Source organism: Artemia franciscana, chromosome 11 (assembly GCF_032884065.1).
Source record: "Artemia franciscana chromosome 11, ASM3288406v1, whole genome shotgun sequence".
Lineage (NCBI taxonomy): Eukaryota > Metazoa > Arthropoda > Branchiopoda > Anostraca > Artemiidae > Artemia > Artemia franciscana.
This window is the reverse complement of record NC_088873.1, coordinates 21,128,697-21,156,520: the sequence shown is the minus strand read 5'-3', so window position 1 is coordinate 21,156,520 and position 27,824 is coordinate 21,128,697. Positions and strand designations below refer to the sequence as shown.

General features: G+C 36.4%; 1 protein-coding gene across 5 annotated transcripts in view; it reads right to left on the bottom strand.

The window, feature by feature from the left end:
* LOC136032960 (tyrosine-protein kinase transmembrane receptor Ror-like) overlaps nucleotides 1–27,824 on the bottom strand; it is a 595,320-nt gene that overhangs the window by 545,380 nt on the left and 22,116 nt on the right. For 4 of the 5 annotated variants that reach the window (XM_065713444.1, XM_065713447.1, XM_065713448.1 and 1 more), the window contains exon 2: nucleotides 22,077–22,179. The exons of the other annotated variant lie outside the window; for it this stretch is intronic. The gene's annotated coding sequence lies outside the window, so the exon portion shown is untranslated. The remainder of the gene's footprint in view (nucleotides 1–22,076; nucleotides 22,180–27,824) is intronic. 5 annotated transcript variants of the gene reach the window in all.

Genomic DNA, 27,824 nt, shown 5'->3' with positions numbered 1-27,824 from the left:
GAATAGAAACCTGTCTAAGATACGTGACTGACATAACCGGACCAGATCTGCTCTCTTTGGTGGAATTGGGGGGGGGGGGTAATTTTGAAAATTGAGGTATTTGTAACTTACGAAAGGGTGACCAGATCTTAATGAAATTTGATATTTAGAAGGATCTTGTGCTTTAAATTTCTAATTTTAAATTCCGACCAGATCCTGTGACATTGGGGGGAGTTGGAGGGGGAAACCGAAATTCTTGGAAAACGTGAAAATTGGGGTATTTTTATCTTACGAATAGATGATCGGATCTTAATGAAATTAGATTTTTAGAAGGAATTCATGTCTCAGAGCTCTTCTTTTAAATCCCGACCAGTTCTTTTGACATTGGGGGGAGTTGGAGGGGGAAATCTTGGAAAAACACTTGGAGTGGAGGAATCGGGATGAAACTTGGTGGATTGAATAAACAAATGTCCTTAATACGTGATTGACAGAATCGTACTGGATTCGCTCTCTTTGGGGGAGTTGAGGGGAGGGGTTCAGTGATTTGGCGAGTTTGGTGCTTCTGGACGTGCTAGGACGATTAAAATTGGTAGGCGTGTCAGGGAGCTGCACAATTTGATTTGATAAAGTCATTTTCCCAAATTCGACCATCTGGGGGGCTAAAGGGAGAGGAAAAATTAGAAAAAATTAAATATTTATAACTTACGAGTGGGTGATCGGATCTTAATGAATTTTGATATTTAGAAGACATCGTGACTCAGAGCTCTTATTTTAAATCCTGACCGGCATTAAGCTTCTTATTTTCCTTTTTAGATTAATCTATTGATTCATAGAATTTTGTTAGAGCTCATACCATATGATCTCTTGGCTCTTAGCTCTTCTCGCCTCGTCACAAGTGCCATATGAGCTCTTAGCTCTTGTTCACATATCCTTTCAGAGTTTGCCCCACAAATCTTTTTTTCTTCAGTAGAAGCAGAGAAAGTCTGTTACTTTGTGATCCCCCTTGGAAAATATATCACATTCAATAAAGCATATGACATGACCCTAGTCTGAACATATCCAAAACTTAGTTTTCGTTCTATAGATTAACGCAAAAACCATAATCTGATGCCCGCCAATTGAACGAACGGTTAAAAACGTGAACAAACCATTGACAAAAATACCACATGGCCAGCTAGAACTTAGTCATAATTATAATAATGCACATTTGGAACGCGGCGGAAGCCTATTGTTTAATGCCGGACGCGACACATCCTTAGATAGGCAATTATTTCACTATCGACTATGAATCTTTCAGCATTGTTGAAAAATATTAGAAAATTACTTTCAAGAACAGTCAAAAGATATATTTTCAAGGTTTTTAATTTTAATCTTTTTATGGTTGAGAAAAGAGGCTCCTTAATGACCGTTAAATAAAAAGTTGAAAAGATCAGCTGAAAGCAAGGAGCAACATTGAAACGACCAGAAATTATTATGTATATGAAGAGGCTACCCTCTCCTTAACACTTTGCTCTTCACGCTCAAACTCTTTAGCACTTTTAAAAAAGCTTTTTATTGTTCTAATTAAATGACCATTGTGTTTTAGGAGTCCTTTTTAAAAAATTGGGATAAAATTCCAACCTTGCAGAGGCGCCATTTGGGGGGGGGGGGTCAGGGGTGGGCAAAGGCCCACCCTAGATTTTCCAGGAGGGCCCAAGCTTCCACCACAAAGGGCCCTTTGCCGGCCATAATAATCCATTATGTTCAACACAATCCATTCTGTCCAATTGACTTGAAATTACTGCACGCCTATTAACCAAAGAGCGTAATTACTTGACGACCCTTGGGGTAATTAAATAAAAAAAAAACAAGTTTTTTTAACTGAAAGTAAGGAGCGACATTAAAACTTAAAACGAACAGAAATTACTTCGCATATGAAAGAGGCTGCTTCCTCATCAACGCCCCGCTCTTTACGCTAAAGTTTGACTCTGTCTATCATTTCTTCTTTTTAAAACAGTAAAAAACTTTAGCGTAAAGAGCGGGGCGTTGATGAGGAAGCAGCCTCTTTCATATACGAAGTAATTTCTGTTCGTTTTAAGTTTTAATGTCGCTCCTTACTTTCAGTTAAAAAAACTTGTTTTTTTTTATTTAATTTCTGAACGTTTTTGAATCAATGCATGTTTTGATTTTGGCTCTCCGCAGAGGAATAATTAAAACGAAATTTGTATTTTTTTTTTTTTTTTTTGGCTAAATGGCTTTCTCATAATTTTGATCGAATGATTTTGAGAAAAAAAGAGCGAGGGAGGAAGCCTAGTTGCCCTCCGATTTTTTGATTAATTAAAAAGGCAACTAGAACTTTTAATTTTTTACGAATATTTTTATTAGTAAGAGATTCACGTAACTTATAAATTAGCTTACGTAAAGAACTTTTGTATTCTCATATTTTTATTACATATATGAAGGGGTTCGCCCCCTTGTCAGATCCTCGCTCTTTACACTAAAGCTTAAATTTTGTCCCAATTCATTAAGAATGACCCCAGAATCACAAAAGCCGTAGAATAAATAGTTGAAATTACTAAAAATACTTTAACGTAAAGAGCGAGGTATTAGGAGGAGGTGAGCCCCTCAAATGGGTAATAATTTCTGTTTGTTTTAAGTTTTAATGCTGTTCCTTACTTCCAGCTGAAAGTACTTTTTCATATTTATTTTTTCATTGTGTTTTTAAATAATGCTAGTAAATCCTGCGCTCCCTTCATGCAGATTTTCATCCCCCATGACAAATTATCTATGGAAAGTTCCCCCAGCATATCCCCCTCTTCTCAACCCCTCTCCCAACAAAAAAAATCCTCCTGAAAACGCCTGTACACTTCCCAATAACCATTACTATATGTAAGCATTGGTCAAAGTTTGTAACTTGTTGCCCCTCCCATGGGGACTGTGGGGGAGTAAGTCGTCCCTAAAGACATAGTTATAAGGTTTTTCGACTACGCTGAATAAAATGGCTATCTCAGAATTTCGATCCGTTGACTTTGGTAAAATAATTAGCGTGGGAGGGGGCCTAGGTGCCCTCCAATTTTTTTGGTCACTTAAAAAGGGCACTAGAACTTTTCATTTCCGTTAGAATGAGCCCTCTTGCAACATTCTAGGACAACTGGGTCGATACGATCACCCCTGGAAAAAAAAAAAAAAAAAAAAAAAAAAAAAAAAAAAAAAAAAAAAAAAAAAAAAAAAAAAAAAAAAAAACAAATAAAACGCATCCGTGATCTGCCTTCTGGCAAAAAATACAAAATTCCACATTTTTGTAGATAGGAGCTTGAAACTTCTGCAGTAGGGTTTTCTGATACCCTGAATCTGATGGTGTGATTTTCGTTAAGATTCTATGACTTTTAGGGGGCGTTTCCCCCTATTTTCTAAAATAACGCAAATTTTCTCAGGCTCGTAACTTTTGATGGGTAAAACTAAACTTGATGAAACTTATATATTTAAAATCAGCATTAGAATGCGATTCTTTTGATGTAGGTATTGGTATCAAAATTCCATTTTTTAGAGTTTTGGTTACTATTGAGCCGGGTCGCTCCTTACTACAGTTCGTTACCACGAACTGTTTGATTACGATATTTGCTATTAATTATTGTAAACTTTGAAAGTAGGTAAGATACATAATAAAATTCTCGAGTTCTGTTAAGTGTCCATTTCCTAGATGATTCGCGACACGAAGTGAGTCGGGGGGGGGGCCAAGATGGAGTTTATGCCCACCCCAAGATTTGGTCCAAATGGCGCCTCTGCAACCTTGGCGCAAAAAGCAAGGTGTTGAGGAGGGGGCAAACCCCCTAATATACGCAACAATTTCAGTTCGTTTAAGTTTTAATATATTGTTCCTTACTTTCAGTTGAAAAAAAAAAACTTTTTAAAAATTTAATTTCTGACTTTTTTTAAAACACCAGTAAAATTTGGCTCCAACTCCATTGACAAATCCCCCTACTCATGAAAATGCCCTCTAGACAATTCATCTCCACACGTAAATTTGAGTCGGCAATTAGAAAGCAAGACATTTAAAGAAGAATTTCGTATAAGACTTCTGGCATATTTGCTCAGTTTAAAATTTCCCCTGAAAAACTCACCCCATGAAAACTTCCCTCCCCATTGAACATCTCCCCATAGAAAAACCCCCAGCAGAAAATTCACCCACCCCCTCGCCAACTGCATGAATTTACCCCAATAACAAATACTTTACCTAAACAATGTGCAAATTTGATAACTTAAAGACCTTTCCCTAGGGCTTTGGGGATCCTGTTGTTTCCAAAGGCATTATTGGGCCTTTCAACTATGCTGAACAAAATTATCATCTCAAATTTTAATCAGAGAGTTTTGGGAAAAAGGGGTGTAAAAGGGAGCCTATTGCCCTAAAATATTTTTCATTACTCAAGAAGAGCACTAGAACTTTTAATTTCCATTTGAATGAGCTATCTTCCAATGTTTTAGGGCCACAGGGTCAATACGATCACTCCTGGGGGAAAAAACACATACAAATAAACAAATAAGCTTTCTTCTGGCAAAAAATAGACAGAATTCCACATTTTTGCGATAGGAGCTTGGAACCTCTACATTAGGGTTCACAGAGATACAGAATCTGATGGTTTAATAGTAAGGAGGTATATATCCGTCCCATGACGCCCATAGTCACTACTCTTTTCCTTCACCGTTAATCATGAAGAATTTTTACGGCGATTCCCAAGACGTTGGTATTATTGACTTGATACACATGTGTTATGTAATGGTTTTTTCTTCGGTTGTTACGTAACATTGGATGTGTTTCTTCGATTGTTATGTTAAATGTTTAAAACCAAAGGGTGTAGAAAAAAAAACCCAGGGCTCTCCAGTCAAGTGGGGAGCCTTCAAGACACCGGTATGATCATGCAAACATATATGTTACATAATACTAATATATTTTCTTTGATTGTTGTTTTAAATGTATAAAAGCCTAAGGATGTAGGGGGAAAAAACCTCAGGGCCCTGCAAATCTAGTGAGAAACCCCGATTGTAACTGAGGATGAGATATTATGTACACTGAGTGTTAAGTATTACTACGGGTCCGCTTGTCAAGTGGGAAACCCCAGATGTAACCGAGGATGATGTAATCTCGCGTGATTTATTTTGCTGGAGCTCATGGCCCGTTAATCAAGTGAGGAACCCCACTTGTAACTAAGGATGGCATAATCTGCCGTGATTTGTTTTGCTAGAGCTCACAGGCCCGAAAGTCAAGTGGGTAACCTCTAGTTGTAACTGAGGTTGGCGCACAGGTGGGTGTTACGTAATACTTTAGGAGATGTTTTTTTTTCTTAAAGATTTATTTTTTGCTTCGAGATATTTCTTTTTCGTCCATATTTCCTTTTCTTCAAGATTTTTTCCTTGAGATATTTTCTTCGAGATTTCTTTCCTTCAAGATTTGTTTTCTTTTCTTTCTTCAACATTTTGAGATTTTTGACAGTGATTTTTTAGTTAAATTGGTGATTTTATTCAATAATCTAGTGATTTATTTGCTGGTTTAGTGATTTCTTATAGGCAATATAAAAAAATCAGTAGAAATAGCGATAAATCGCTAGGGGTGGCAATCCTGATCAAAAGGCGGAGCGTTTGTATCTATGCCTCTGAGTATAAAAAAAAGAAAAGAAGTTTTCTGGGTAAAGAAAACTTTGATATACAACAACGATGTCCTAACTACTGTCAAAAACAGCCTAAAAGTCTATGTGACATTTCTGTGAAGTCTTTTGAAGGTTTTTCTTTTCTTTTTACTTTGTCACTAATAAATTTAGACATTTCCTTGAGCAAGATGCTGTAGAGCGGTTTGTTGCATGTAATGACAAGTGACAGCGGCTCATTAAACTGAGAAATGTTTCTTCATTTGCTAGTTGCCTTCTAAATGCTGGCAGATATGAGGATTATTTATTGTTAAATTATGTCGACAATGCCGTTGTCCGCAATCGTCAATGGAAATTTGGATAATTTAGATCTTCGATATTCTAAATTGGTATTAATAAAACAGTTCAATTAGATTGTAAGTAACTCTCTTTCGGGCAATGCTTGGTGCCTTTGTTTCAAATAATCCCAATTACATATGACACCGTAATCATTCGCTTTTATTTGATTTCACGAAAAGAATATATTCTATATTTGGTTTTATTTAGTTATATTTGAGACATTTTGATTTTGAATTAAAATAAGTTGGTGAACAGTAATGAAAAAGTTGAGAGGCATGGCTAATCAAGCAGTTCATGGTAAAGACATGTAATCAAGGAGCGACTCGGTTCTAGTAACTGAAGCTCTAAAAAAGGACTTTTGATACCGATAGATATATAAAAAGAATCGGATTTTTATGCCAATTTTGAATATTTAAGTTTTATTAAGTTTAGTCTTACCCATTAAAGTTTACAAGCATGAAAAATTTTACCTTATTTTTGAAAAAAGCAGGGAACATCCCCTAAAAGTCATAAAACCTTAGTGAAGATCACGTCATCCGATTCAGCGTATCAGAGAATCCTATTGTAGAGAATTCAAACTCCTATCTGAAAGAATGTGAAATTTTGTATTTTTCTGCCAGAAGAAAGAGCACAAATGCGTGTTTATTTGTTTGTTTTCTTTCTCCCAGGGGTGATCGTATCAACCCAGTGGTCCTAGAATACCGAGAGAAATCTCATTTGAACGAAAATTAAAATTATAGTGCCCTTTTTAAGCGAAAAAAGATTGGAGGGTAACAAGGCCCCCTCCCATGCCCCTTTTTTCTCAAAATTGTACGATCAAAATTTTGAGTTAGTCATTTTATTCATCATAGTTGAAAGGCCAAATAAATATACCTTTGGAGGTATCATGACCCCCACAGCCCCTGTGGAAAGCTTTTTAAGATACAAAAGTTGCTCATTGTTTACGTATTGTATCTGTTATCGGGAAGTGTGCATACATTTTTCGGGTAGGGGGGGATTTTCTACTGGTGGACTTTTCCACGGGGATAGTTTTCCATGGGGAGGAAAGTTTGCAGGGAGTGAATTTTTCAGGGGAAATTTTACACTGGGGAAATTTGCCAGAATTCTTATACGGAATTCGTCTTATGTTGTTTTTTTTTCTCTTGGCCAACTTAATTTTAAGCGTGGAGATATTAAGGGTATTGTGTCCGGGGTGAATTTCACTAGGATTGAATTGTCTAGAAGTTTTTTTTTTCAACTGAAAGTAAGGAGCAACATTAAAACTTAAAACGAACAGAAATTATTACGTAAATGGGGGGAGGATTTTCCTGAACACCCCAGTCTTTACGCTAAAGTTTGAATTCTGTCCCAATTCATTAAGAACGATTCCTCAAACACTATATTCGTTGAGTTAGTACAATAAGAAGCTTTTTTAAAAGTACAAAAAAAACTTAGCGTAAAGAGCGATATGTTGAGGAAGAGCAACTTCCCTCATATACGAAATAATTTTTCTTCGTTTTAAGTTTTGATGTTGCTCCTTACTTTCAGTTGAAAAAACTTGCTTTTTTATTTAATAGGAAAAGAACCCAAGCCCCAAGCCAAGAGTCTGAATGATAAACGAAGCTGGCATAAGCCTTTTTCAAAATTGCACAGAAAAGATGTCATTTCACTTGTTGATAGACAGTCTATCATCCATCCATCCTTGGGCAGAACAAAGGTTGATTGGCATGGAGCAAGGATAATTCAAAGAGTCTATCAGTTCTATGAGCCATTTGAAGGCAATTGAAGACAGACCCCAAATAAAACGTTTTTTAAAATATATGAGTGATGTCCACAGGAGTTGCAGGCAATTGGGCAAGGGCCTATACCAGAGATATAGTCAGAGTGGCATAGTTCAGAGCTTTTGCCTAGAAGCTGCAACATTTTTAACGTTCTTCTTAAGCCCCGGGGGCGTATTTTATATAACCTGAGTTATTGTGCTTCGGGCTCACAGAGCAATTAGTATTCATCTATTATGTATGCATGGGATCCTATCTTCAGTTCTAGGTCCATACCATCAGGTTCAGCCATAAAGCCTACAATGTGCGTTTTTCGGCCCAATGCATGACTTCTTAGGACTCTTTTGCACAAGCATATATTTTTATTACAAATTGAGCGGATGATAAACAGATTAGCTGCATCGCGAACTAAATAAGAGGCGGCTCTCCAGATTAGATTTATTGATGGACCCGCGGCTTCGTGTCTCAATAAGCGCATGTCGTAAAGATCTTAGAAATTCGAGAGATAGCTCATTCGAACGACAATGGAAAGTTCTAGTGTCCGTATTCAGTGAAGAAAAAATTTGTGCCCCGAGAGTGTGACATTTTCCGTCATTTCTGTGGAATTTTCAACTTGCTATCGGTTGAAAATTCTAAGATGTTCCATCGATTTTAAAGTATCAACAAGAGCCAAGAGCTCATATGGCACTGGCGACAAGGCCAGAAGAGCCAATTTGCTTATTCTACCCACCAAAATTCGTCCCGATTCCTCCACTTAGCGTTTTCCAAGATTGCCGATTCCCCCCCCCCACCCCACCCAATCTCAACGGATCTGGTCGGGATTTGAGATAAGAGCTCTGAGACATGAGTTCCTTCTAAATATCAAGTTCCATTAAGATCCGGTCACCCGTTCTTAAGTTAAAAATACCTCAACTTTTCAAATTTTTCAGAATTAACACCCTCCCCCCAGCTTCTCCAAAGAAAACAGATCCGTTCCAATTATGTCAATCACGTATCTGAAACTTTTGCTTATTCTTCCCATCAAGTTTAATCCCGATTTCTTCACTCTAAGCGTTTTCCAAGATTTCTGTTTCCCTCCTCCAACCCCCTATGCCCCCCAGATCCAATTCGAGTTGGAAATGGAACATCTGAAACATAAGATCCTTGTATATATCATGTTTCATTAAGATCCGATCACCTATTCGTAAGATAAAGATACCCTAAATTTCACTTTTTCCAAGAATTCCAGTTTCCCCCTGAAACTCCCCCCAATGTCACAGGATCTGGTTTGAATTTAAAATAAGAGCTCTAACGCACAAGATCCTTCTAAACATCAAATTTCATTAAGATCTGATCACCCACTCGTAAGTTACAAATACCTCATTTTTTAAAATTTTTCCGAATTATTCCCCCCTCCTCAACTCCACCAAAGAGAGCGGATCCGGTCCGGTTATGTCAGTCACGTATCTTGGATTTTTATCATTCTTCCCACCCAGTTTCATCCTGATCTCTCCGCTTTAAGTATTTTTCAAGATTTCCCCCCCCCCACCAATGGAGCTGGATCTAGTTGGGATTTAAAATGATAGATCTGAGTTACGAGATCCTTCTAAATATGAAGCTTCATGAAGATCCGATAACTCCTTCTTAAGTTAAAAATATGTCATTTTTTCTAATTTTTCACAATTAACCCTCCCCCAACTCCCCCAAATAGAGCGAATCCATCCCGATTATGTCAATCACGTATCTAGGACTTCTGCTTATTTTTCCCACCAAGTGCCATCCCGATCCCAATACTCTAAGCGTTTTACAAGATTTTAGGTTCCCCCCCCCCCAATGTCACCAAATCCGGCCGGGATTTAGAACAAGAGCTTTGAGAAACGATAAACTTCTAAATATCAATTTTCATCGAGATCCGATCACCCGTTCGTAAGTTAAAAATACCTCATTTTTTCTAATTTTTCAGAATCCCTTCTCCCCCAACTACCCCAAAGAGAGCAGATCCGTTCCAGTTATGCCAATCACGTATCTAGGACTTCCCCACCATTTTTCCCACCAGGTTTCGTCCCGATCCCTCCACTCTAAGCGTTTTCCAAGATTTTAAGTCCCCCCCCCAATGTCACCAGATCCGGTCGGAATTGAAAATAAAAGCTCTGATACACGATATCCTTCCAAACATCAAATTTCATTAAGATCTGATCACCCGTTTGTAAGTTAAAAATAACTCATTTTTTCTAATTTTTCTGGTTCAACCGTCCCCCCCCCACTCACCCCAGATGGTCGAATCCGGGGAACAAAAATTGTCCTAGCTCACCTGGAAGTGCCTAAAGTAGCAAAACCGGGACAGACAGATCGACAGACAGACCGACGGAATTTGCGATCGCTATATGTCACTTGGTAGATACCAAGTGCCATAAAAACCTATATCTTGAGCTTCCCAGTCTACAAAGAAAAAAAATGTCACACGGTGGTGCATTCGTTCCTAAAAAGTCACGTAGTCTACACAGGATAAATGGTTAAGAAAAAATGTTAGTGATGCTTAATTTCACGACAGTTATTATAAGATGGGGCAGTAGGTTGTTTTGGAAATGGGGGTGACAAATGAGAGCGCATTTCAACACCCAAAATTGTCTAGCCTTCAATGAGCATTCAGATAAATATAGAAAGGTGTATGGGGGGGAGGTAGGGATTAAACTCTCACCTCCCTTCATTTAAACTAAACCTGAATACAGGTGATGCAGGAATACGCATCTCTTCTTATGCTTCTGAAATCTATTTTAAGGCTTAATTTTGCTAAATTGATTTAATTCTTGTTGCTTAAAATTATATACATTTATATGTAACTGTGCATAAGCTATTAGGAACAAGGGGCGGCGGATAAATTTTTTGGCGGGAGGAAAGCCGACGCCTCAAATAGTGTATTTTAGTGTCCAAATATACTTAAACTTTAAACTTTTTTGTATATATATATATATATATATATATATATATATATATATATATATATATATATATAATGTATTTAAACATCAGAGAACACCAGTTCCGAGGTCGCAACTCACGATAGATTCAACCAAGTATGAGATCAAAATTCACACGGAATTTCCATCGATATAAACCCCTCTCCAAATAATATCCCTCTCCGTCCAGCCGAAATTCTGTAATGCAAATACAATTAAGAACTTATTCAATAAGACTACTCTTCATCGAAAAATGTTGCTAAATATTCAATTTTTATTTTGAATTTTGACTATAATCCAACATTTTAATACTTAAGCAGAAAAACTGAAAAAGCGGGACGCTACCAAGCAATTTCCAACCATTGATTATGGGGCCAGTGGCACACATCATATCTTGGGTTTGCTTGGGCATGATTTGAAAAATGATTATGAATTAGAAAAAAAAACAACAAAAGCAAACAAGCTTTTTAAGCTGAAAGTAAGGAGCGACAATAAAACTTAAAACGAACAGAAATTTTTCCTTATATCAGGGGGGCTGTGCACACCTCAGGCCTTTGCTTTTTACGCTTAGACTTCACTTTTCTTTCCAAGTCTTTAAGGATGAATGCTCAATCATAAGAGCCGTTGAACTGGAATATTTTGAAGATAATTTTAAAGCACCACAAGACTTCAGTGTAAAGAGAAGGAGGTTGAGTTGCGGCTGCCTCCCTAATATACAGAATTATTTGTCTTCATTTTACGCTTTGATGTTGCTCCTGACTTTCAGTTGAAAAAACTGATAAAATTTTGTAAAATGGCACAATGAGAAGTGAGTTCGAACCGAAAACTTATAAACAGATATAATGAGAAGGGTAGACGGCTTCGCAGGGTCGTGAATTTTTTTTTTAATTACACACACAAAAAACACGCAATATTCAAATATATTAAGTTTCTGAACTACTTAACATCTCGTCCGTCAAGTAGCGTCACTTTTCATGGAATTATACAAGGAAATGGGAATAATCATAAATAACTCATTTTGAATTGTAACTCACGATAACTGTCAAAATAAAAGTTTAAAAAAATCTTTTTCAGCTAAGAGACAAAACTCTGTTATTTCTAGACGAACATTGACCATTTAAATAAGACATTGTTTTTTTCATTGAAGGATAAATCCAAGATTTCGATTCAAATTGAGGATTTTTTTTTTTTGTGCCGAAACTGAAAACGAAGAAATATTGAATGTTAATAAGGGAAAAAGTTGAGGGTTTAGTTTATATTTTAGGCTGTAAAAATCGGAAAAAAAGTGTTCGAAGTTATTTCACTAATAAATTTTTTGTTTCGCTGTCGAAAGCCATATTTTGTAGCAAGCTAAAATACGAAAACAAATACTACTTAGAAAACCCTGCTTGGATAATTAATATCAAACAGAAGTATCACACCCTCACTGGTTTTTGTGACACCCATAGCCACTACTCCTTTCTTCCTTTACTGATTTAAGTTGAACGACGACCCCCTCAAGATCCAGGTGTCAGTTATGTCATAGGGGATGTTTTCTAAGAGATACAGGTGCATGTTAATTAATAGGGAATATTGTCTGGGAGATGCAGTTGTCTGTTACGTAATAGGAAGGGTTGACTTTGACTGTTACATAATAGGGGGGGTTCAATTTGGTTGTTGCGTCATAAGGTTTGGGGTGTTACGTAATAAGATTTGTTAGAGTCCACTAGACAAGCGGAGAAGTATTTTTCTACACTCAATGGCTGACCCACACCCTAGCAAGAAATTTCAACGGGAGAGGGAGTCCTATCAAGCCTTCCTAAGGGGGGTTTGTTATTAGACATAAATTGAAAATAAATCAAGAGTTATTTCTGAGAGTTTATAATGGAAATGATACGCTTTTTTTTAGCTAGGGCTATAAATATTCACACCACCGTGACATTATGCGGCTGACCCACTCCCTAGCAAGCAATTCCAGCGGACCCCCTAAAATCCAGTGCCGTCGGGGGGTTTAGAAACGAAATCTAATGGGACCCTAGCATCCAATTCTGCCACGGATGACAAATTTCAGCACCAGCGCGAATCTAGAAAGATTCGAAACTTTATTCGAGGCAACCGGGAAAGGTGATAGAAAGAGATGCTTATTTTATCCAGAATTGAATCTACCAACACAGTAAAAAGTACATGATCAATTTTCGACTAGCCATGACGGTGTAAACATTCTGAAGGACAAAGAGGCCGTACTATGATGACCAAAAGATGACAAAATGATTGAGCAGACTATAGGATGATTATCAAACAACTGATAATCAAACATGACCTTTACTGTATTGGCTTGTAAATCATTCGATTCTAAAACATGACCCAAGTTGGAAGTTCGAAAGGACACACAACATACGTAAAATTACACCTTCAATCGAAACAATTTAGAAATCCCTCAATATACCCTTAACTAGTGTTGTAAGTGGCGACGCTTGAAAATTTTGCTACGTTCATTTGAAGGCCCACCGAGAGTAAGAAATGCAAATTTTGATGCTTAAGCACACTCCTTCCCCCAACCTACTCAAAGAACCACAAACCCTTCGCCATAATAGCTGAAGTTCTATTATATACAATTGTACAAAAAATTTTCAAGCTGCAACCGACTCATCTACTTATATGAAGCGTTAAAATAGATGCCTATGTTGTCGTTTATTTTGTAGGACTACCTGAACCCTTAGAAACGGATGCGCTACCGTGCAGTGTTACTGCCTCTAAAACTGGGGTTCCATATGAGTATAGTTATTCGATAACTCCAAATCAATTTTCAATCTCAGAATTTTCACACAATAGATTTTTGGACTTCGTTTGGCCCGAATTATTGTTTTTGCACTACGAAATAACTGAAAATACCGCTTTACTGTGGGAGAGTCCTTTTGGCTAAAATAAATGTCTATGTTAACCGTTAATTTGTAGAACTACCCGCACCTTTAGAAACCAATGCGCCACCGTACGGCATTACTGCCTCTAAAATAGGAGGCTCAATACGCGTATAGTTTCTTTGGTAATTCTAAGTCAATCGACTGGCTCAGAATTTTCACATAATAGCTTGTTGGCCTTCTTTTGGCTAGAAATTTGTTTTGCACCACGAAATGATGAAGACACTGCTTTACTGGGGAACAGACTTTTTCGCTAAAACAAATGTCTATGTTAACCGTTATATTGTAGAAATACCTGCACCTGTAGAAACCATTGCGCCACCGTAAGGCATTACCGCCTCCAAAACAGGAGGCTCAGTATGCGAATAGCTTTTTTCGGTGATTCTAAATCAATTGACTATCTCAGAATTTTCACACAATAGCCCTTTGGACTTCTTTGGGCTAGAATTGTTGTTTTGCATCACGAAATGACTAAAAACGCCGCTTTGCTTTGGGAGAGTCTTTTTGGCTAAAATAAAAGTCGTAATTGGCTGACTCAGCCAATTACCACAGGTACCAGAGGACTATAGGTAGACGTGCCTTGGTTTCCTTTGATTCCAGGCAATCTAATGGTCCTATGTCAATTTGAAATTCTTGGTCAACCTGTCTGAGACTATAGGCAAGAGTGCCTTTCTAAAAGATAATAAACAAGCTTGTTTCATGTTGATTTTTCTTTTCGTGAAACTTGAATATTGATTTTTTCTGACGCGTTGATGACGCGTCATCAAACCTAACTTAACCTAACCTATCCTGTGTAGGTTAAGTTAACCTAACCTACTCGCATATCCTGATAAATTAAGTTTCAAGAAACAAAATCAGCAGCCCACAAGCTCTATGAACAAAATCAGTTTCACGAGGGAAAAAAAATCAACATGCAACAGGTTTCACGAACAAAAATCAGCACTGAACAAGTTCCACGAGCAAAAATCAGCAAGCAAGAAGTTTCAAGAACAAAATCAGTTTCACAAGGAGAAAAATCAATGTAAAAGTTTAACGAAGAGAAAAATCAGCATGCAACGGGTTTCACGAACCAAAATCAGCATGCAACAAGTTCCATAAACAAAACCAGCTTCACGATCAATGTAAAAGTTTAACAAAGAGAAAAATCAGCATGCAACAAGTTCCATGTGATTGTTTATTCTTCCAATATAAAATGCAACTGATCAAAAATGTATAATAAATTAGCTATTCTCAATTACCAGCCATTGATTAGCACGAAGGCAGCTGCCTAAAAATTTCTGGAATTGACGGAACTTGGAGCGGAATCGGAATTGTGGAATTGGGAAGGAAATGGGGGAACCGAAACCGACGCAGCTGGAGCTTAATGTGCAATCGGCTGAACTGGTATGGAAACCGGCAGAATCGGAGGTGGAACCGTTGTAACTGAGGGTCACAGGCAGGGAAATGGAATTGGATATCACTTTATTAAAATAAATATTTGAAAAAATGCCTTAGGAATGATGATGGGGTGACAGAGGGTCAATAATGCTGTAAGGTGGCGCATTCGTTTCTAAAGGAACAGGTAGTCCAAAAAATCAGCGATTAACATGGATATTTATTTTGGTCAAAAAGACTGTTCCACAGCAATGCGGCGTTGTCCAGCATTTTGTGGTGCACAACGATTCTAGCCAAAAGAATGTCAAAAAGATATTGTATCAAAATTCTAAGATAGTCCGTTGAGATTCTACAGCGTAGAATCTATTTCCTGAATCATAATATTAGAAATAGATTGCTGGTCCAGCTGTCGAAGGGGCAGTTCCATTTGATGGAAATGGCCATTTCGAATCCTAGTGGGAACAAAAATATAAAGGTTCCCTAAAAAAAAAAACCTTGAAAGAAAAAGAAATCACGAAAGAAAAAATCTCTTACAGTGTTATGTAACATTAATGCGGGTACCATCATTACGTAACACCCATGGGGGAGTCCTCCTCATTTATAAGCGGGGATCCCCCGAGAGGTTCTGAAGAAACAAGTTACGTGTGAATGCGTTATGCTTAACATAAGTAAACATTCCCCGGTTACGTAAGAACTAAAGAAATCATAAAAAAAAACACCTGGAAGAAAAATGTCTTAGATAACGTCTTGGGATGTCTTGAGACGTCTTGCACAAAAATGTCTTAGAAAACGTTTTTGGATGTCTTGAAACGTCTTTAAGAGAATGTCTTAAAAACATCTTGGGCTGTCTTAAGCGTCTTGAACATAAATGTCTTTAAAAAACCTCTTTGGATGTCTTGAAACGTCTTGAGAAACGTCTGGAAGGAAAATGTTCAAAAAGAACTTCCCCGCTTGACTAGTGGACTCTAACAAACCCTATTACGTAACACCCCAAACCCTATTACTTAACAACCAAATTGAACCCTCCCTTTGACGTAATAACCAAAGTAAACGCTCTCTATTACGTAACAGACTCCTGTATCTCCTAGAAAACATTCCATATTGCATAACTTGCACCTGCATCTCTTAGAAAGCATTCCATATGACGTAACAGACACCTGCGTTTTGAGGGGGTCGCCGTTCTGCTTAAATCCTTAATGCAAGAAAGGAGTAGTGGCTATGGGTGTCACAAAACAGGTGAGGGAATACTACTAACAGATTGGATATCGAACCTACATTGAAAATAAAATCGACTTCATGACCTATTAGTCTGAAATATTATGTGATGACAAACAACATCACCTCTCGCACTAAGAAGAAAGTAAATGCGAACAAAGTTTACTTTATTTACTAAACTTTAAAAAAATATAATTGTTAATTTTTAAATACTAACATTTATCGCATATCCAAAATTTGGAAGCTTTTGTTCATGATATAAGCAAACAAATACCTGGATTGTTGTTAGAAACAAATTCTGTTTTGTAAACAAATAGATGGCCAAGGTGGGTTACGGAGAATTCAAACCTCGGTTCGGGCCATGAAAAAAAAGCATGAAGAAGCTACACACAGTCCGTTTTTTAGTCATTCATTAAGTATATAAGCCCTTAAAGTAACCCACACGTATTTAGAATTTTTTTCAATGCTACTACTACTACTACTATTAACAACTCTGTATCTCTGTAGGTTAGCAACCTTTCTTTTCTTTGTTTCATACGTCATGTATAGCCAGTGTGGTCTTAGAATGTATCAATGATAATATATACCATAGAAAGATTATCAATAAAATATAAAAGATGATCAGACTCTATTAAGATGATAAGAAAATATAAAGATAATATAAAGATGATCAGACTTTTATTTAAGATCAGAGATGATCTTCAATAAAAGATGATCAAACAGCTGTATCATCACTAAACAATATTCTTTACCACCAGCGACTCATGGCTGCCCTTGACATTAAATTTTCATTCTCAATTAAGATACATTATGACACACATTGTAGCAAAAACGTGGATTGTAACGTTGTTTGGGAAACTTTGCCTTCCCAGCATCTGCCATCACGCTGGAGAGTAATCATTAGCTGGTAAATTTATATATCTTAGTCAGAGCATATCTTATTGAAACAGCAAAGACAGATTTATGGTATATTTGTATGTAATTAATGATCATTAATCTTTACTCGCTGTGGTATCATTAGTATTTTTTTATAGCTTTATGTAGTTCCCCATATCAGACGATACATTCGGAGATGCAACCCATAATTTTTTGTTTCTTTCAGTTCTGCTACCACACAATGGGCAAAAAAAGCCGAAAAACTATGACTTTGCATACTTGAAAATACACCATAAGAACCAGACATTCGTGGGAGGATTACAGACAAATAAAATAGTACAATTACAACCTAACGGTACAAACTTAATAAGATAGGCCTAAGATTTTTTTTGCCCGCATACAAACGTACAAAAAAAATATTCGGAGTAAGTGAAAAAGCAAAAATAAACGAACAGAAAACATAAAAAAAGAATCAAATTTAAATAAAACATAATACAAAGTAATCAAAATAACACTCGTAAATAATGTCAAGTTGCAGAAAATATAACAAACAATTTATATTCATAATCTATGTAACTTTACGTACTTTTGTCATTCGGTCACTTGGAATTAATTCAATAGCCTATTTTGTTGTGTTTAAAAGTCGATTTTTGGTTTAGGATTTCAGTTGAGTTGACAATACCTAAACATCTTCATTGGTGGGCAAATAATAGAACTGTGTAAATAATTGGTAGTTCACCAAATAAAATATAAGCCTGTTCTTGCTTATGAAGTAATGCAGTACTACAGCTATTGGACACCATATTAAGCTGTTAAATTTTTGCCTAAAAATGTTTTAGGAGTCGAAAGTGTCCTTAACAGAGCACAGTCCGTCAAACTTTTAATCACAGCTACTGTGCATTAAGGTTTAAGGTTCAATCGGGTTTAATTAAAAAAAAAGGAAATAACTAAGCTTAAAGTACACTGCTCTGTGACAAAACTCACGCTGAGACCATTATTCTTTCAAGTTTGCGCCAATAACCCGAGCTTCAATGATGAAGTTTAAATATGTGCTTTTTACACCCCTCCCCTCATATGAAGCGTCTTTCTTTGCCTTCTTATGGTCTTTGCAACTATTGTCCGGAGCTCACCAACAAAAAGCTTGCTCCTTGCATTACTTATGTAACCTTCTGTATTTGCCCCTGTTAACGCCATGTCCAGCGCAATGATACCATCCCAAAAATTAACAGACTTTCTGTGCTTCTCCTTGAAATCTGCTTGTCAGTAGTCATGCAACGTTTTAATCTCAGTAGCCGGGCTATATTCATCAAATATTCTTTTCAAGTCAAACAGTTCGGGGTAACGAACTTTATGTAAGGAGCTATACGGCTCAATAGTAACCGAAACTCTAAAAACAGAATTTTTGTAATAACAGATGTATCAAAATAACCGAATTTTGATGTTTATTCAAATATGTGAAATTTATTGAATTTAATGATACCCATCAAAAGTTAGGAGTCTGAGGAAATTTGACAATTTTTTTAAAAAGGGGCAAAACACACCTAAAACTTCAAGTGATCTTAATGAAAATGCATACCAGAGAACATACCAGAGAACCATACTGTAGAGATTTCAAAATCTTATGCACAAAAATGTGGAATTTTGATCTTTGTTTTTTTGTTAGAGGGGTCATTTGATCGGAAATCAAAAGTTCTAGTGGCCTTTTTAAGTAACCAGAATAACTGGAGCTCGGCTAGCCTCCTCCCGCGCTCTTTTTTCCCAAAAGTCGCCATATCAAAATTTTGAGATAGCCGTTTTTTTTTTCAGCATAGCCAAAAAATATAGTAAGTATGTCTTTGAGAACGAGTCCACCCCCAGAGTCCTCAGGGGAAGGACTGCAAGCTGTGAACTTTGCCCATTGTTTAAATATATTATTGGTCACTAGGAAGTACACAGACGTTTTTCAGGAGGGATTTTTCTGGTGGTGGTGGAGGGGGAAGGTTACCTGGGAGGATCTTTCTATGGAGAAATGTTTCGTGGGGGATGAACATTTTCCATGGAGGAGGAGCCAGATTTTCCAGCATTGCTTAAAAAATGGGCAGAAATTAAATAAAAAGAACAAGTTTTTCAACTGAAAGTAAGGAGCAACATTGAAACTTGAAACAGACAGAAATTATTCCGTATATGAGGAAGGTCACCCTCTCCTGAATACCTCACTCTTTACGCTAAAGTTTTTTGTTTTTGTTTTATTTATTTAAGAATGACTCCTTGATCACAAAGGCCGTTTAATTAGAATAATAAGCTCTTTTAAAAGTTCTAAAAAAAACTTTAGCGTAAAGAGCGAGTTATTTTGGAGAGGACGACCCCCCTCATGTAAGCAATAATTTCTGTCCGTTTCAAGTTTTAATGTTGCTCCTTACTTTCAGTTGACGAAAATTTTTGTTTTTTATATTTAATTTGCACCAAAACTCTAAATGACTTTGATTTTGAAATTTAAATACGCGGGTTTCACAACCCTGTCCTCATGTGAAGCGTCTCTCTTTGCTTCCTTTTGGTCTTGGCAACTATCGTCCGTAGTTCTTCAACTGAACACTCCTTACATTACTCCTGTAGTAATGTTCAATAGTTTCCCCTTTTTAACCTCATATTCATTGCAAAAATGCCATCCCAAAAACTTTACATGTTTCTACTTCCAAAACTTTGCTGATTCTTTTTTCCAGATTGGCTGGTTTTGATAAAAAAAATACAAACCCACAAAACCAGCGAAGTTTCGTATATAGCCTACGGCTATACCTTTTCCTACCAGAGGGGAGAGGGAGGCAAATTTGTGAGGATAGCAATTATCATATTTGGAATCTTTGTTCCAGCAAAAACAAGTTTTGCGAATAATTAACACAAACAAAAGCAAAGTTTTAATGCCGATGTTGCTACCTGTTTTGCTTCTCAAGATGTTTAAACATCGTCATACAGCTATCAAGCGCCTTTTAGCAATTCATCAAAAAGTGTAGCTAAGTCTCCGAACTTTATGCTTTGCCAACTGTCTTCGTTTATCCATCGCATGCGCTCTGGATTTTCCTCCACTCGAAACTTGGTTAATTATATGGCTTAAGAAGATAAATTTGGAACCCTCTGATGGAGCTGAAGATGTCCAGCCAACTGATGAAAACGATTCAAATAGCCTTTCTGATTCTATGTCTATGTTTACCTGACGTTCCTGAATTTGTGATTTCGGCGGTTTTTATTTTAACAGATAGAAAAAAATCTGGTGAATATTTTGATCTCATCAAATCTTAAAGCCGGCAATCATTTTTTTTATAATTCCAAATTAATTATATAACCTGTTTCGCGTTGGCATTCTAGATTGCTACACTTGACGCTGTTGTTGTGGGGTATCAAAAGATGGAGCAAACAAATTCTATTCAACACTCAGAAACTTGTTTCTATAATATATACTTGCTGGCTGCAGTCCATTCAAATACTTTACATATTGGTGTTCCGAAGTCAAAAATCCCCATCTAAAGACTAGATGCAGCTGTAATCGGAGCACCAAAGAATGCACAAATTAGACCAAGGGACAAACCACTTGGATTGTTCAGGAGTGATTGTCCTCCATTGTCCTCGAATAATAATTTCTCTAATTTTCTCCTCGAATAATAGTTCTTTTGCAAAAAATCTTCCTATTGACTTGCCAAATTACGAAAAATAGCAATGCAATAATTGTAATCTTGAGTGAGAAACCTCTTAAGTTCAACCTTCTCATGTTTGTTTAGTTGAAGCGACGAAGAAAACTGACACCTTTGTCTTTGACCGAGTTGCCGCCTCAGGTAAAGAATTGACTAGAGAGTAAAATGCTTGGACTTCGGCTCGACCTTAAGTGAAAATAAGCTTACTGACGCATCCGATTAAAATGATACACTGCCAGCGGAAGATGATGAATAAAGTAACAGAGAAGAAGAGTGGGGTGCTGGGAATGAGTTAGAATATGAAGGAGAGGCAATCCGAACATTCATTACGATTACTCAGTCATTTATAAAACTATGAAAATTACTCAGAAAGCTTAACACTTCCATTATTCATCATGCTATCTTTAAAAACCATTGGTCCTCATATCCCTCTTGCCTTGAAAGTACGGTGGCATACTACATCGAAAATAATTGAGCGGCAACAATTTATTTAGAAGCCCTGGCTTTTGTCCGATGACTTGATCGTTACTAGAAGCTACTATTAAAGTACTCGCCCTCTTTTTTCGCCACTGTGCTTCTAATTGCTTATTCATATTCAACTAAGGGTTAACGACAGATAGTACTAAAAGAACTGAAGATCTGTTGTAATGCTGTTACAGGTGGTGTTCCCTTTGATGAATCCCTAAAAGAGCCCATAGTTGTAGTGTGAAAGAAATATTGTATGACAAACCAACATTTTGAGCTTGCCTTTTTTCCAAAGGCATCATTTCTGTATCCTTCAACTTCTGATGGTTGCCATTTGTCGATCACTCTCTTGCCAACCAATCTTAGATTCCTATCCTGAAGGATGCGTTAGATAATGCTACAGTAACTGCAAGAAAGACCATTCTAACCTTTCCTCGCACAGCCGAAGTTCCGGGAGTTATGTTCGATTCCAGAGAGGGAAACTTGTTGCAGCAGTTTTTGACGTAATTAGGTTTGAAAAAAATCAGATACCCTGCAGCGTCAGCAACTCTGACAAAAGGGGCCCTACCCCATATCAGTTTATGGACTTTTATAAATTATAGGAGAGACCGTATAAAAATAATAACATTTTTTTGGAGAATAGGAGCAACAAATTAGAGCCGTAAGATAAAAACAAAATGGACGTTGAGGCTTGTCTGCCTAGAAAATTGTCCCTCCTTTTATTAGAAATTTTTTCCGTAAAAACTGGTATAAAAGTAGCCTACTATGTTTTTTTTTAGTGTTAATTCTAAACAAAAGTGCTAGAAGTAGCATACAAGATTACCTATAGCTATTAAAACGGGTAAAATAAAACAAGAATGACGAAAAATAAAAATTAAATTCAAAGCAAAAAAGAATTTAATACACTAAAGTTACTCCTGTGGTAGCCAGGAAGTAACCAAAATAAATTTATACTCACTGCACAATATGGTTACAGTCCGTAGAAAAGTGAGCAACTGAGTAACTTCTTGATTGGTTCAAACCCTATACTGAGTGACTCAAAACTAGGCAGGGGCTGAAAACTAAACGAAAAAAGTAAAATAATATTTTTGATATTTGATAATATTTAAAAGTAAAATAAATTTTAATCTTCATTGGGAAATCGTGTTATTATTCGCACTTCGTCTACCTGCTGTTGTTGCTTAATTCATCTGACGAATTTATATAGCCAGGGTTTTAGCTTAAGCTTTAATGTATGCTCATTTTTGAAAATTGTATCATAAACTGAATCAATGTCTAGGTTTCCTGTATCTATATTCATTTCCAAATAAGAAAAATCGCTATGGCCTCCCTCGACCATTACGTCACACCTTCATCGTTTGAAATAACTCTCGCCTCGTCAAACCGAATAAAAAAGGAAAGAAATAAATGGAAAAAGTTAAACCAATGCAGACTAGATTCTTTTAAAAGGCATGTCAAAAATATTCTTGGAAATACACGAGTACAGCATCGTATAGAAACTGTCCAACAGTTCATGGAGAGATATAAGCTGCTTGTTTGCAAGGTGTACATCGAATTGCATAGTTTCCATAGCACCTCAGTAACTGCCATAGCTACTGTACCATGTGCCCATGTTACCGTGAATGTCCGAAATCTGGTTAATGTCGACATTCACTGGTAAATATCCGAAATCCCTTTTTCTCTACTTGAATTCAATTAGCTTTGTGAGTCAGCTTTTTCAGTCTTATGCAAGCTATGGTGGTAAAAGTTAACGTTAGGTTAGAATATGTTAGGTTAAATTTGGTAATAAATATCAGAAATGGGTTAAAACCAAACCTAGTCAAACCTAACTTAACCCGTCATCATCAAACCTTACATAAAACTGAAAAAGTTGACTGGCAACACTGACTAAATCCAGGAGAAAAAAGGTATTTCGGACAGTCACCGATGAAGGTCGATATTCACGAATGTTGAACATTCACAGTAACATCAATACTATATTAGATCTCTATGAGGGAAGGGCTTCATTTTTGTCATCAACATTCGCAAGAAACGCTAAGCGTACCTCTACTTTTCTGCGTCTTTAGAGGGTCCAAGTCCCATTCTATAGGCATTGCCACTTGCATAGATGCTACATTGTGACACCATGGGTCACAGTTGCTACACCGTTTCACAAGACCTCGAGAATAGAGGTCCAGTTCCCTTACAATCACATTTCGTACGACTTTAGAGACTAAGAGACAGCATCATTAAAGTTTTTGTTCTAAGTGCATGTTCTTGATATGATGTTTTAATGTAATCCTACGGTTTTAACATGTCAACGTAAGAGAGAAAATTTTGCCATCATTCAAAAGCTGAGATTTGTTTCTATTATTTACTGAGTCAAATTTTTGAAGTTTACTTTACATTATGTTTGAGATTGAAACAGACTTTTAAGGCAAGCGAAAATTTCTTATTTTTCAGCAAGTTGGATCATTCTCACATGCTATGTATTATGATATTTCTGGCCCAGTTAACGGATAAATTGGAAACTATTGAATTTATCATGTGAGCATCTTGTCTCAGTTTGAGTTGTAGGCTTGTAACAAAATAGCATGCTTCACAGGGAACACAAAACCTAAGCTTAAACAAGCAATTGACGTGACAGACGAAAATTGCGAGTATCTTTGGATTCAATAAGAAAAAGATATTCAAAACAAGCCACATTTGGACTAGTTGTTCCAAAGATTAAAACTACAGAAGCTCCCCCAGGTAGGTATAGTGTTACCACCAATCCCTTCAACCAAGGAAAGGCTAGAGTGATATTTTTTTTATTAAAAACAAAAGATATTTCGAAGAGTTATTCTCTTTTTCTTTTAGCAAAAATAAAAATACTGCTCAGAGTTCTGGGATTTATTTATTCATCAACTTTTTACATCAACATCTCCATAACACCAAATTTATGTTTACTAGTTTCAGGCGCCACTAATTTCAATCAATCTTTTTTTCCCTTGAAATCCATTTCTTTCAAATATATGGAGATCATTTTATTTGATCAGAACTTTGCAATTCAAGCAATCTATTCGATGTTCAGTAAAGTGCAAATGACATTCTAACTTTTTAGCGGGGAGGGGGGGGGGGGTAAGTGGGTTGCAATATAGCAATTATTTACGGTAATATATGTTTGTTTTGAATGTGACTTCGTTGTTCTTTGTAATTTCTTTTGTGTTACATTTCATATCTTCTTTAATAATAATTTGTATTCGTTTGAAGATTTCAATTCATTCTCTATTCCCTTTATGGAAAAATTCTATTATTTTACAATGAAATAAATAAAAGGAGCAATTACCAATCTTTCTAGCATTGCTCATTTTTTAATTCGTTTTTGGATATAAATTCTTCTTTGACGGATGGACCAGAAGTGCCTTGAAATCTCATAAAAAAGACGATTTCTTCAACCATCCTATAATAAATCCTTCAAGCCGGAAATGGAACAAAAAGAAGCATTACCCTTATGACTTTTTGATAGCACCACGATGAATCTCTAGACATTTTACAAAAAAGAACGCAATGACTGTTTCTTTTTTTATGAATAAAAGGCAGGGAGTCATTGGCCAAATATTTAATATATTTGGCTATTTTCTTAAAACTTTATTAAAGTAGGACGCAAACTCCTTAACATGATAATGCTTCGAAGACTAATGGTACTTTATACTGCTAATCGAAGCCTTTCGCATAGCCTTACGTGCAGTGGCGTCAATGTAGGAGGTGAAATGTATTTTTTAAAGCCAAGGGGGGGGGGTAATTTTGCTTTCTTTTCCTGTTTCTTAAGAAAAATACATTCGACTCTCGCTAACCCGGAATTCATGAGACCACAATTTTTCTTCGAGTTACGTATAGTTCCGAGTTATGCATAGTATAAGTTATAGAAGTCATTCTACATAAAAATTTGAATTACAGAGGTACAAAATCGCTACATTTACTTCCCACAGCCACTATAAAGTTAAGAATAACTTTATTAGTGTGTATTATAGACATGGCACATCAAGAATTTACTTTCAAATGTCAAGATTTGAGTTTCAAATGCCAATAATAAATATAGTTTATTAGGAAACAGACACCTGAACATTAACATAATCTGATATAAAAATATTTAACTCCTAAGTCTAATGGAGTGAAACCTGTTCGAAATTGTTGAAATTGAAATATTACATTTGATAATTAATTGTCTACAAACAAATACTATTGGTCGGACCATCTAACAAAGAAGTCCCACGAGACCTGCTGATAGAAATCGGAAAATCAGGGAATTAATAGGTGCTGAATGATATGTTTAAAACCAAAACCGAAGAAGAAGATACAATATTTAAAATAAAGAATGAAACTTTGAAAATTGTAGATTCTCTTTTTACAAATAAATAATTTGTTCTTAACCTTGCCCGAGAAACGATGGATTTTTCTTTGGAAGACCCAAAAAAAGTCAGTACTTAGTTTCAGTTGTGTGAAATTCTGGTAGAACTAGATATTTTAGAACATTCTTCATTTCGTTTTTTACTTTTTTTTTTACCTATAATAGGTATAAAATCGCTAAATTTACTCCCTACAGCCACAGCAAGAATAACTAAGTTAATAAAGTTAAGAATAACTTTATTAGTGTATTATAGACTTGACATATCAACACTTGACTTTAAATGTCAAGACTTGACTTTCAAATGTCAACAATAAGTTTAGTTTGCGAATGAAGTTTACACGTTGCAACCTGTATACTGGGGTTTCAACTAACAGAGGTCCGTCGAAAAACCTTAGAGATACAGAGGTAAACTTTGACTTGTGGTGGTGAAGTGACATTTAGATGACGACCTATCTACTGAATTTCGAGTTATAGAGGTAATTGTCGGGTCACTTCGACTTACGGAGGTAAAATACAACCGCAAAATTATTTCGAGTTATGTATGTTTTTTTTCTTCGAAATATACAGGCTTTTCCAAAAGAGATTAAAAATAATTCAAGATATCGGAAATTTCGAGTTATCGAGAGTAGAATATACAACAAAACAGCAATTTCGAATAGATCCCCCCAAAAAAGCTATTTTTCAAAATATAAGATTTGGGGGAAATGCTCCCTTCTGCCCCAAGCCTAAATTGACGCACCTCTTCTCGTTGCCTTTCAGACACAAAATTACTTTATTTTTCCGTGTCTTCGACATCTCAGGTCAATGTAACGTAAGTGAATGGATACCCGCTAGTGTAAGAAGGGACGCATTAGTGTGAAAGGGTCTCCGTAACTTGAAAAACTCAAAATGACGTAGGCAAATTCACTGGAATTCTTGTAAGTGCCAGTGTGATAACCTCTTAAGAAATTCTGTAGATAAAGAAGCCTAAGTTATGAACCACACCCTCAACCACTGGCGGATCCAGGGGTGCCGGTGGGCCTGTCCCCCTACAAGATTCTTTCTGGCGCCCTCTTTCCCTTTTTTTTCTCTCGTTTTTAGTATATATTTGTCAATTTGGCCAATTATCGGGACCTTTTGCTCACAGACCCCCCCTCACGATTTTGCTAATTGGTACCCTTGTCACATTGGGCCCCCAAAAATTTTGCTCAAGATCCGCACCTGCCCTTAGCCCCGTTCTTTACACTACCATTTAAAAACTTTAACTTAAATCATTTTGGAGTTCTAAAACATAGCCATGTACAAACTACAAGTGTTGTAATTACTAATTTCGTTCGAAAACACTTGAACTGAAGGTTTTACTGTTAAGAGCAAAAGCGAGTAAATAGGCCCTTTCATTTTCGAGGCGCTATGTAACAAAAAATAGCTTTTATTACATTGCTCTTGTGTCAGAGTATTTGCTCTTGAAGCCCATAACAGGAGGAGGGGGTCGAACTTTAGCGTACAGAGCAAAAGATTTTAATTGGGTATTGATGTTATCATACAATTTGATAGTAACAAAGTAGTTAAATGCGCAAGATTTCAAATTATGAGCTGTTCGGGTAATAAAATGTAGGCCTAGTATAACCTACTTGGCTTAATAAACAAATTCAAATTATGATTCCCAACTTTGAATGTGATTTTATCACAGTCGAAGTCCATTGACCCCATTAATTGGGGTCGATGGAGGTGTATTTACTCCCCAAGATTTTTTAAAATGCCATTGTTAGTATTCATATTGAAAAGACAACAAACTTGGCCCTTTAGATTTCGGAAGATGCACTTCTTCTTCCCTCCCCCTAGACTTCTGTGAATCCCCTATAATTCACTCCTATAATTTTGTATAACTCCACTAACCCCTATAATTAACTCTAATAATTGCACCATTTAAAGACACATACATATAAAACAAACGACAAGAGCAACTTAGTAAAAGTTAATGAGCCATAGTGACCCTAGAGAATATTTTCCAGAGGAAATTTCTAAGGAATAAATGAGTAAGAACTTCAACTATGTATGAGAAAATTATTTTGCTACTTATTGTGTTCCAGTATACGGAGAGCCAAAATACCTTCAAAGAACCTTTAAAACAAGCATTGTATTTATTTGTTCAAATGCCTTCATTTCGTTTTCCATGTTTGGGTTCAATTTAGCTTCTGAGGAAGCCAGATGAGTCGAACAGTTTGTGGTAACGAACTGTAAATGGGGAGCGACTCTACTTAATAATAACCAATGCTGTAAAAATCAAGAGCTAAGAGCTCGTAAGGCACTTGTGACGGGGTCGGAAGAGCCAAGATCCATGAGCTTATATGGTATGAG